This window comes from Prinia subflava, chromosome 7, assembly GCF_021018805.1.
Source record: "Prinia subflava isolate CZ2003 ecotype Zambia chromosome 7, Cam_Psub_1.2, whole genome shotgun sequence".
Taxonomy (NCBI): Eukaryota; Metazoa; Chordata; class Aves; order Passeriformes; family Cisticolidae; genus Prinia; species Prinia subflava.
Window position 1 is genome coordinate 2963000 of NC_086253.1, and position 12145 is coordinate 2975144.

Consider the following 12145-nt stretch of genomic DNA (forward strand, 5'->3'; position numbering starts at 1 on the left):
GAAACTCAAAACTCAAGGTCATTATGAGTGACAGGCTGCTGGAGAGCCACTGACACTAAAGGATTTGACAGCCTTGCAAACACTTGCATCTGATGATAGTTTTCTTTCTAAATTAGAAATTTGCTGGTAGAAATCCAACGGGGTCAGGAGATATTGCATTTCAAAGTTTAGATGCTTCTCACTTCTCATCAGGTTATCTTTGACATCGTGATTTGGTGCAGAATGTCCTCTTTGCTCCAGCTGAATCTCAGTCAGGGGTCTCAGCTCCTGCTCCTCAACATCCACCCCACCTCCACCACTGTCCGTGGTTCTCTCCTGACCCCATAAATTCGATAACAGGATGGAAACAGTCTCCACGAGCCATTTTCAAACCCAGAAGCCCTCATTTGCAGCCGGCAGCTGAATGCTCTTTCAAAGAAAAAAAAAATCAAAATAGAAAAATAAGGACTTGCAAAGGCACTGCTGAAATTGTGGTGATTTTCTGCTTAGGGCAGGGGCTGAGCTGGTGAGAGTAAATGTGAGGATTTCTCTCGAGGGTGTTCAGGGGCAGCACTGAACCACAAAATGCTGCAATTGCTCCCCTGGCTGGAAAAGTGAAGGGGTCAAGAACAGCCCCAGCAGAGCTCTGAGCTCAAACAGGTTCAAGAGGCAAGTTCCATGTGGGAAACTGCCAATATTTTTAGTCTGCTTTGAATAATGAGGAGAAAACAGATTGTTGTGGGGTTTTTTTCCTGTGTCGACTCAAATATGATTTAACTCGCATTTTCTGTTTGTTTTCTGCTTTCTCAATAATTTTTGTTTCCCTATCAGACCTCACCTTCAACAGAGAGGGGAATTTGCAGAGATATGAAGTAGAAATGTGTTGGTTCTCCCCTGAGTACACTTAAAGTGATTCCTAGATTTTGACATGCCTTAGTTCCTGCTCCTTCAGCCCAGCAGTGAAATTTTCCTGTACAGAACATAATTATCTGAGCAGAGGTTTAGTTACAGAAGAATCTTCCCAAAAAAAACCTCCATGAATGCTTGGTTTGCACTCCTGTCACTTTTCTTCAGTTTCTGATTTCTTTTGTGAATAGAAAACATTATGCAAAAACTGCACTAAACAGAGTAAGGTCAAGCATTTACAAGTGTTTTAGGGTTATTGAAGCACTGATGAGCTGTGTGTTGATTGTACACTTAAACTGATCACAGGTGGGATGTCCTCAGAAATCCTCTTAGAGAGAGAAAAAGCACGGGCTTGTGTGGGGCAGGAAAGGAGGATGTGTCAAGAACTGAAAGTGCTGAATGAAGAGTTTGACTCACATTGAATATTTTGCTCAGTTTCCAGCAGGTCAGTCTTAGGGAAAAAAAACCCCACAAAAAACCTACATAATTTGTGGAATGTGCCTGACATTTTAACAGCAGAAATAGCTACGGCCCCTTTTCATCTTAGACATTTGAGGTCTTCTCATATCAAGTAAAAACACCCAGGTTTTCAAAAGCCAACAAGGTCTGTGCTGTCACTCAGTGATCCTTGGTAACATTTTGCCTTAACATGGACAAGTGTGTGCTCCTTTCAAAGGAAATGCTAAATGGAGAGCTGAGATGAGTGCTAAAAATCCAAAACCGTGTTCCTGGAAAAGGTGACTTTAGAATAGCAGAGACCTCAGATGTTTTCAGCTGGGTGGGTTCGTGCTTGTGCTCAGCTGTCTGATAACATCTCAGCAGTAAGTACAGGCAGGACAGGGACACCCAGTGTGTTATTCACTGTTCCCTTGTCTCTGTTTTCCAAACACACCAAAGGTTTGAAGGGGCATGGAGTGGTCTCCTAGGCCTGCTGTCACCCCTGAGGCAGGAGGAAGAAGGGATGAATCTGCTTCCAATGTGTTGGACAATACCTCCCCTATCAGCCCCCTGAAACTCTCCTCTCAATCTCCGCTTTTCTAGACTAAAAAAATTCAGTTTTTCTAAATTGTTCTCTCCATGTAAAGCTCTTAAACCTCTTCTCATTTTCAGTACAGTTCTCTGAAAACTCACTCAATATGACCAGAATTGTAACTGCAGTTCCCAAACCTGAAGGCAGAATTCCAGCTGAGGACATTGCTGGACCAATAGAGAGGAGCAGTGACCTTAAACCAATAGAGTCCCAACTGGAATTCCAATTTTTCCATGAGGATCCATGCTGATTCTACCTTGTCTGTGTTCAGCCCCAAAGTGTGGGGAGGGGACCTCTGTAAAGGCCCTGTTTTTGCAGAGTTCCCCTTGATTCATTCTTAAACCACTTGGTATTTTCTTCAGTGGAATGATTCCACAAGGATTTCAGAATTTCTGTCAAAGTTACCAAGCTAAAATTCCAATTCTGTTTCCCAGAGTATTTTTGAGGGTTTTTTTCCTAGCCCATTAGCTAGAAAGGCTACCAGATCACTTTCTATCTCCATAGAAAAATCACCAATGAAAATATTGAAGCAGAACAGATTCCACAGCACTTCCACCTGAAACATCCTCCCAGTTACAGATAACTAAAAGTGTGTCCTTTTCTTCTGCTCTGAGTATTTAGGGAACAATTTTCTGATTTATGAGTAAAATATAGGCTGTACTCCCTAATTTTATTGAGAACGTCATACCAGAGCATTATGAAACATTTAAGACCTGTTTCCCCTTCTTCCTCTCCATTTACGTAGGCTAAATTATCAGTCAGAAAGGGAAATTAAGCTGTTTTAACAGAATTTCTTCTTGACAGTCCCCCAGTGACCATATTTTTATCACCTCTCTATGACGTGCTTGGGAAATGTTTAATAATTTAACTCCACCATTTCCAGCAACGGAAGCTCAGGGAGTTTGAGAGAGGAATTTCTGATTCTCTTTTTAAAGCACAGCCTTGCCAATCTCTTGAATCCCTTCCCCTTCCCACCAACCAGGAGATTTTAAGAATAGTTTTTACGGATTTTTTAAGTATCTGCACAAAATGTTGTCCTAAAGGCAGGATGAGAAAAGACTCTGAAATCCCAGTGTGTCCAAAACCTGAGACGAGATAAGCTTGGGGAGATTGGTTTCTATGTAAGTCACTTCTCATGGAGACAAAATTAGGCTGTTAGTGTCAGGAAAGGTATAAATCTGGGAAGCAGCTGCAGAAATGACTCAGGTTTCTGAAGATACGTGTGAGATGTTTCAGATGAAATTAAAAAGCGTAAGGAAAGTATAAATAATAATAATAGAGCGGCGTGATTCTATCTTAGTTATCTCAGAGCACTTCTGGAAGAATTGAAAGGCAGCTGGTAAGAAATGTTATTCTTTTCTCAAAGGAAAAAAGTCCTAAAAATGATTAATCACCTCACACGACCTTTTGAAAGTAAGTTTTGTGAACTGGGAAACCAGACATCTTTTTACACTGAATATCTGATGGGTTTATTTTTGATATTATTAATATTGCAGCTGGTTTAACATGCACTGCTATGAATAGCCAAGTACCCTGCACTCCCCACAGACACCTCCTGGAGCATGTTACACACCACAGTTGCACCTCCTTTTTATAATTCATCCTTTAGATTGGAATATAAATGAAGTTTCAATGAAATGAAGCCACAGAACTTAATCTTTGCCTTAATTCTTCATCCATTTGCCTGGCCAAGGTCAGTTGTAGTCTGTAGGCAGTGGCTGTTGCTCTGTTTTGAAGTCATGTTTCACTAAAGTTAATATTTCCTGTATAATTTCCCTTTTTCTTGGACAAGCTCTACAACACACCATTAAAACCCATGGTGGAATAAAGCCTGGATAAATGAAATTTTTACCAGAAAGCCAGCATTGCTATGTCTCCTACATCCATAGCTGCTGCTGGAAGTGTGCAGGGATGGATTATCAAAGATGTTTAGCGTAAATAAAATATGAATTTTCCAACTATGAATAACAAGGTTAAATACTACTATATAGCAAACATATTTTGGAACCTTTTCTATTTAATTTCTGTGCTGCTTGAGTTAAACCCCCTGTTAGATTTGATAGGTGCTTCATTCAGTCAGTAACACTCCTCACCATCACTGCAGTCTCCAACCTAAACTCTTAAAGCACTTGAACTGAAATCAAAGCCTGTTCCAAACCTGAAGGATTACTTGTTTTTCCAGCCTATGTATTTATTTTATATAGAAGAGTGTTATTAAAGTTAATAGTGCAATAAAACCCCCATTAAAGCATTTAGTGCACAAATGCAGTTAGCACAGTGCCCTTTTTAGGAGAGTTAGGAATCAACATGTCGAGGAGCCCAGACAAATCTAGGAATTCATTTCTTACAGCCTGCAGCCGTGTGCTTTTTTGCTCTTTACTATAAATAACATTAAAGTGTGTGTTTGAGACCCACCAAAGATGTTTGAATGGCCTCCATAGCCCTGAGCAAGGAAAAGATCACATAGTCAAGAACTGAATATTCTGAGAATGATACACTTGGAATATTTTTTGTGCTCTCTGAACTATATTCCTTCCTAAAAATCCCAATGAGACCAACAAAGGCAAAAAGCCCCGAAATCCACAAAACAGAAGGAGAAGGAAAGAAAAAAACTTCGTGCTTACATCCTAAACATTCTCTTTTTTTTTTCCCACAAGTGGGGAATGACATATATAAAAAGCATTTCCTGAAGTGAGTTGTCATTTCTCTTCCTTTTCCACAAAACTAGGCAGGCATTGCTGAAAAGGGAATACTTGCAGTTATTTTTTCTCCTCCTGTGTCAGGAGAAAAGTTTGTCAAGAACCAATACTGGAATATTCATCCTAGTCCATTTCAGAGTTAAAAAGCCAAGATTTGGCAAAGAATTTTCCTTGGAGTTTAGGGTTCCCCCCCCTCAATGTCAGATAGTGAAAAATATGGTTTTGCTAAAAATTTCCAGTTTTCTAACCAAAATTTCCAAACTCTAAAATGAATACTAAACCCATGATATATTTCACTGATATATTTCAGTCTCAAATGATCAGCTGATTTTTGTTGCAAGGTACCTGAAGATTCATCAATAATCTTATAGGGATTGTTGCCTCTCAGGAGCTGTTTTCCAGGATAACTTTATTATTCTCCTTTAAAATAAGCTTTAAAATGTGTTTTCTTCTGCAATGAGGAAGATTTCAGTCTTCTGCCTGCTCTAAGCCCAGCTCCAGTAATTTGAACACAAAGTGTTGAGCAATGATTGGAAAAAACCCTTGATGTGTTGTGACGGATTGCACATGCAAGGATTTCAAGGGGATTTTGGGGATTTCAAGACTAAACTCTCCTGCTGAAAATATTCAAATACAGAGAATTGGGCTTATTGTGTAAATTGAGTGTTCTTGGTTGTGTTTTTTAGCTCTTGCAAGGCCGCCTAAAGGTGACTCCTGGCCTTGTCCCTCCTCGCTGGGGCACTTTCCCCACAGCAGACACCAGACCTCTGCTCTGCCCTGGACACACTCAAATGTGAACTGGGGTGGACTCTCCTCATTCACCTTCTTAAAGCTTTGAGAGTATTTGTAGACATTACCAAAGGTGCTTTTCAAGAAGCGTTAAAAACAGATAAGGAAAAAAAATAGGGAAATGAACAATCCTGAGGACTTCAGTTTTGTTTTGTTCCCTTTTAAAATCTTGCCCTAAATCCCCAAAGTTTTGCAGAAAAAAAAAAAACCCACAAAGAAGATATTTGATCTCTACTAGTACAAGAGTTCCAGCCCCCCAGTGAAAGAGCTGTTCTCCCTGATATGTGGGTGGAATATAAAGTTTTAATAAACTCTACCATTCTGAGTCACTCTAATCCTATTATCTCCCAATCCCCTCGCTGTTCTCTATGCATATACATCTGCAGAGGCTGGGCTGGATTTTTCCTCCACTCCAGTCACCTCTGCCACTTTCCCACTGGGCAGAGCAATGAACTAAAATCAGGAGCTCTTCCTTCTCTGATGCCACCTGGGACACAAATCCCTGTGCTTTCCACAGGGGCACCTGGAGGCCACCACTTCTCCTCCCAGTTCTGCCTTTGTTTTGGGTAAAGAGTGGTGCCTGGAGAAGGTGCAAGAGGAAATTGTTCCCTGTGAGGGAGGTGAGGCTCTGGCACAGGGTGCCCAGAGAAGCTGTGGCTGCCCCTGGATCCCTGGAAGTGTCCAAGGCCAGGCTGGACAGGGTTTGGAGCACCCTGGGACAGTGGAAGGTGTCCCTGCCCATGGCAGGGGGTGGCACTGGAAGGGCTTTAATGTCCCCTCCAAGCCAAACCATTCTGTGGAGACATCATCACATGAGGTGATCTCATCCTGGTTCTGTTTTATTCTTGTTGGTTTTTTCTTGCAGTTGGTTTGGATTTTTTCCCAGTGATGATCTTCCTTGGCAAGAGAACAGAAACAGCAGACGTAGAAAGATTCACATATTCACAGTTGCACGCTGAAAAATAGCACCACTTGCTGCTGTACTCCAACTTCAAATTTGCTCATATTATCAGAGATTAATCAACCTCCAGGCTTTCACACTGTCATATGTTAAAACCAGTGTTTTGTTGCGTTTTTTTTGGTGTGGTTTTTTTTTTTTAGTCAGGCTATTTCAGTGCCCAATTCCCTTCCTAACTCTCTCATATCCCTTCAAATGAGTTGATGTCCTCATGCACTTGAGCTCCACGATAATGAGCAATGCCAAAATGTCCATATGGAAAAGCTGAGTGAGACTTTACGCCAGAAATCAATATTTAGAACACCCTCAAGTGGCAGGTTTGCAATTAGCACAGCAGCTTAAAAGATCAATTGCACATGTTTTGCCTTGTGGTAATTAGTCACCATGCTGTGGAAGTTCTTAAGTGCATGGCATGATGTTATTAATTAGAAATGGCAGAAAAATCTTGATAACTACTTTTGACTGTGTAGAATTATCTGTAAGAGCAGCAGGGCTGCTTCTATTCGTAGACCAGCCTGGGAAAAAGGGAAATATTTTATTTTTGTTTCATTGCATAATAAATACCAACACATAATTTCATTAATGATGATTTTTAGCTTCTGGGAATCTATTAGATATTGCTTTTGTGATATTTTTGACATGTATAAAGTTTGATACAATACTCCAGATTTGACTCTCTTGGTGTGTCTTGCTTCTATGAAATATGTCCATCAGATTTATAACCTGCTTTAGAAGCACTGCAACTTTGTTTTGAGTATTTCTAAAATATTTGCTTGGCACAAAACCCAAATAAATTAAATGCATGACAAGAATAAGAGGAAAAAGATTTTTTTTTCTCTAAACCTTGATTGACTTTATCTGAAGCAATGCAGTTTTCCCTGAAATCAAACTGCACTGGGTCCCTGTGGATATTCATTTAGAAGCTCTCCTTTTCCAGAATTCTCACCATTCTTATTGCCTTTTTGAGGCTTTGAGCTGCCCATGCATTTCTGTGGCTCGAGTTTTGGGAGAGGTGGCCGGGATATTCCCAGTGCTTGTGAAAAGCAGGATGTGCTTCTTTCACACCCTTCACTAACAGCAGTGGTGGAGGCACCTTGAAGAAGAATTTAAACTTGGCAAGAAGTATTTAAAGAAGAATTTAAAACTCTAGTAAGTAGAAGAACAGCCAACATCAGAGCAAAACTCCAACTCAAAACTACCTTTCCTTTTGTGGATATTGATCTAAACAAGTTCCCTCTGCATTGTCTGTGGTAAAAATATCAGAGAATAAATACAAATAATTTCAAGGCTCCTTTGAGCAGCCATCCAGTCTCAGGGCTGGGATTTATTGACCTTTCCTGATTCAGGGAAAGCCACATCAGGGCTGCCAGGTGAAAGGAGAGAGAAGGAAGCTGGCTGATGGATCTCCTATGGAGATATATGGCTTTATTTCCATCTCTGCTTTCTTCTCCTGTGTCATAGGTAGCATTAAAAGGAATTTGAAGGATTCCCTTTGCCTCTCTGCTCTTCTGAGTTCTCCTTTCTTTCTGCAAATGAGAGAAAGTGAAGCAGTTTAGAGCAAGTAAAGCTGCAAAATCCATTCCCAAAATGTGCCTGTTTTAAGTCAATATTAAGGAAGATTGTGAAAAAGGCCTAAAAGCTCTGGGCCTTCTTTTCTGGGAAGAGTGTTGAGTGAGAAAAGTGGCACTTCGTGCACAGAAACTCTGCATGAAAGTTGGAAAGGTAAAACAGACTGATGCAAAGCCCTCTTGAGTGTGTTCTCCAGACTGACTCTTGACTTCTTTCACCCACTCTTCTTTCCGTGTGTATTTTCTACAGAACTTTGTAGCATGGAATTTTTCATCTTTTTTCCATGCAGTTGATTATTCCCATTTAGAAGCGGTACCTTTTAATTTCCTACATTGAACAACATCCTATTTAATTCAAACCCTATCTTTAATTTCTCCAGATCATTCTGAATGTTATGCCTGTCTTCTAAAATCCTCATGGGATCTGAGAGACCTCCTAGTTTATTACCTTTTGCAAACTAATTGCTTTTGCATGTCCTAAAGGGATGCAGTTCCAGAGCTGCATTGCTCTGAAAAGACAAAAACCTTTCTAATTTCCAACCTAAATATATTACTGGTCATGTTTGTTCTTGTCCCTTCCCTGTCTTAATTTCACTGGTGGTTTCAATTCTACCCCCATGCATTCATGGATGGCAATTCCATTCAGCTCATCACTTAATTCACAAAATCCTCTTTGTTCTTCCCATGCTGAGATTTCCATTCCTGCTCCCTCCTCCCAGCCCTTCTGAAATCCTCCTCCAGTTTGAATTGATTTACCTTGATCTGGAGTGAACAACTGCTAAAATCCAGAGGCTTTGTTCTGTATTCCAGGTGCAATCAGGACTTTAACACAGCCTTATACCCCTCCCCTCCACTTCTAGAATATCTAATTTTAAAAAATAAAAATCAATTATTCTATTTCTAATGGATCTGATTACGAAAGGTGAGCTTTCCCTGAGTTAACTTTTCAGTTTAAACAGATTACTGCATAAAATACTCTGAAATCCACACAGATTCTGTTGGCTCAGGAATGCAGTTTTCTGCATAAAAGCACAACCGGGCTGGAAACTTGTAAAAATCTTTAATACCTGTTCTGCTAGCATTGGCAAAGACAAAATATATTCCTCCTAATAGTGAGCCCTGGCACAGGGTGCCCAGAGCAGCTGTGGCTGCCCCTGGATCCCTGGAAGTGTCCAAGGCCAGGCTGGACAGGGCTTGGAGTAGCCTGGGATGATGGAAGGAGCTCCTGCCTGTGGATGATCTTTAGGTCCTTAAAACCCCTCTTTTCTAGAATTCTTCTGTTCTTCTGTAATTCTCTGATCCTACAATCCACTTCCCATGGTTCAACCATTACCCCCGAGGGCTGTTTTTGGTAAATTGTGTTTCTTTTCTCCACTCAGATCTCTCACACTGCTCACTCCTCCCGTGAGTGGAAATAAAAACTTCAGTAAGTGAAAGAAGAGACAAACTTAAAGGCTCCTACAGCTCAAAACTACCTTTCCTTTTGTGGATATTGATCTAAACAAGTTCCCTCTGCACTGCCTGTGGTCAAAATAACAGGGAATAAATACAAATAATTTCAAGGCTCCTTTGAGCAGCCATCCAGACTCAGGGCTGGGATTTATTGACCTTTCCTGATTCAGGGAAAGCCACATCAGGGCTGCCAGGTGAAAGGAGAGACAGAGAGAGAAGGAAGCTGGCTGATGGATCTCCTATGGAGATATATGGCTTTATTTCCATCTCTGCTTTCTTCTCCTGTGTCATAGGTAGCATTAAAAGGAATTTGGAGGATTTCCTTTGCCTCTCTGCTCTTCTGAGTTCTCTTTTCTTTCTTTCTGCAAATGAGAGAAAATAAAGCAGTTTAGAGCAAGTAAAGCTGTAAAATCCATTCCCAAAACATATCTGGTTTAGATTGATATTAAGGAAATTTTTGAAAAAAATTTTTAAAACTCTGAGCTCTTTTTTTGTGTGTGTGTGAGGTGTCAAAGAGCCACTTCACATAGAGGAAATTTGCAAAAACATTGGAAAGGTGAAATAGATTGATGCAAGGCCCTCTTGAGTAAGAGGGGAACATCAGCTACAGAAGTAAATTTGTAGTTAATCTCCTTTCTTGTTTGGCTCTGTACTGTTGATTTTTAAAAACTATAGAAACTCATTTCTACCAAAAATGAGTCACCAATATCTTGACCCATCTTGACCTTGCCTTCAGCTCTGACAAGATTTCTGGGATTGTTTCCCCCTAGTTGTGTTGTAGCTGTGTTGGGCATCAATAACATTGTCTAATGATCTAATCTTTTTTGATTGAAGCCTAAAACAAGATTAACTCACCAAATGTCATCAATTCTCAGACAAAAAAAGACAACAAAACCAACAACTCTGATAGCACTAAGGCTGAAAGTATAAAAAGCAATTAGAAAAGCAGCAAAAAGTTATTAAGGATAAGTTATTAAGTTAAAAAGTTATTAAGTTATAATTCCAAAATTAAGCAAAATAAAACCAGAAAAGTGCACCTAGAATTGAAGATATTAAGATGAAAAAAAACAGATTTTAAAAAGTCTCAAGTGTGACTCACAGTGGAATAAAGTAATTATTATGTAACTAAAGGTATTAAAATTGGTTTAAAGGGAAATAAACTTTCGCTTATTTTAAAATATGTAGTCCCTCTACATGAGGGACTTCTATTCCTATCTTTTCCTATCTATAATGAGTGTCCCAAACTTCTCTCAAAGGAGACAGCAAAGTCCAACCCTGGGTCAGCTTTCCCTTTGCAAATATCACGCCAAGTTTTGAGCTCTCTGTGTTCATCCTTGATCTGAAGGTTTTGATAGTCTCCCCACACAGATTTTTGGTTTCTTGGTGAACAGTTGGTTGTTGTTTTGATACAGGCACCCTGCACATCTTGGCAGGTGCTTAAAATATGCCAGGTGTGAGATTTGCTGTCAATGAATCACTCTAGAATGATCCAATTCCTCAAATCTCTGGTGGGACCTCCATTACCTAAATTTAAAGAACTGTCAGCAATTGCCCCTCAAGTGGCACAATTAGTAATCAAGTCAATGTTGATTGGGCAATTTTCAAAATGTCCCATTTTGTAGCCTTGCCATCATAGTTCAGTCTATTTTTTTGAACTATTTCTTTCTTTACAGGCCTTGGGAAGACTGGTTTAAGTCAAAAGAACTGTTAGAAAACCCTGGAGGTTTAGAAGTTTCTAGCAGTGTTTGGGAAAACAGAAATAACACATTTCTCCATCTCGGTGTCTCCAGCAGTTGTAAGCAGCTTCTCCATATTTTTTTGTGGAATTTCCTCTCTCCCCTAGGAAGTCTGGTAGATCCCAGTGTCACCAGAGGGGGCTGGAACACTCCCATGAAGAGTAAATCCAGGAGATTTCATCACCCACACCTCTCCACCTCCAGGACTCGCACATGGAAATGGTTTTGTGTTCAAGCAAGGAAGGGGTGTGTTCACCACATTTTAATTTCTGGTGATGAGGATGGAAAGAAATGTCCTTTGATTGGAATGATCAGCTGGGTCATTCTTGGCCTTGTGACCTCATGAGCCAGCAAGAACTTCCCCACAAATTTCATGAGTCTCTCAAGGCATTTCTGTCAAGCACATCTCATTTTTTTTTTCTCAAGTCTTCTTGTTCCAGCTCAGGATCAACTGGAGTTTCAGGTGTTTTCCAGAATTTCCTGGAGCTCTCATGCCCAAGCCTGCAGTGCCTGCCTTCTGGAAATTGGAGTAATTTGTTTTAAGTGGAAACATGGAAAATCTGCAGCTCTTTGAACAGTTAAGAGTCTTAAGGACAGTCAAGCAGCAAAAAGAAACAACAGTTGCCATGATGAAATTCAAACCTTCAAATGTTAAGCTCAATAAATCCAAACAATCTGAGATTTCCACAGCAGTGCTCTTCCTTACTGACAGCCACTGCCACCATTTTCCTGTTAAAAATTGCAGACACTGCCAGATCAAAAATGCTGGTTCTGGGTCATCCTTTGAGATGGGGTCACTTTACACCCTCTGCTTTCTTTTCACCATTCCAGATCAATTCTGCCATTTTGATGGGCATTTTTAATGGCAGTGATTATCTGTTGGTCAAAACCTTTCCCTTCCAACCTTTCCAATTAATATAATTACATAATTATAAGTCAAAACCCACGCAACCCAAAGCTCTTGATTTTTTTTTTGGCATGTTGCAGAGTGAGCTCTAAGATCTTTCTTTTCTGAGCAGCTGGAAAGT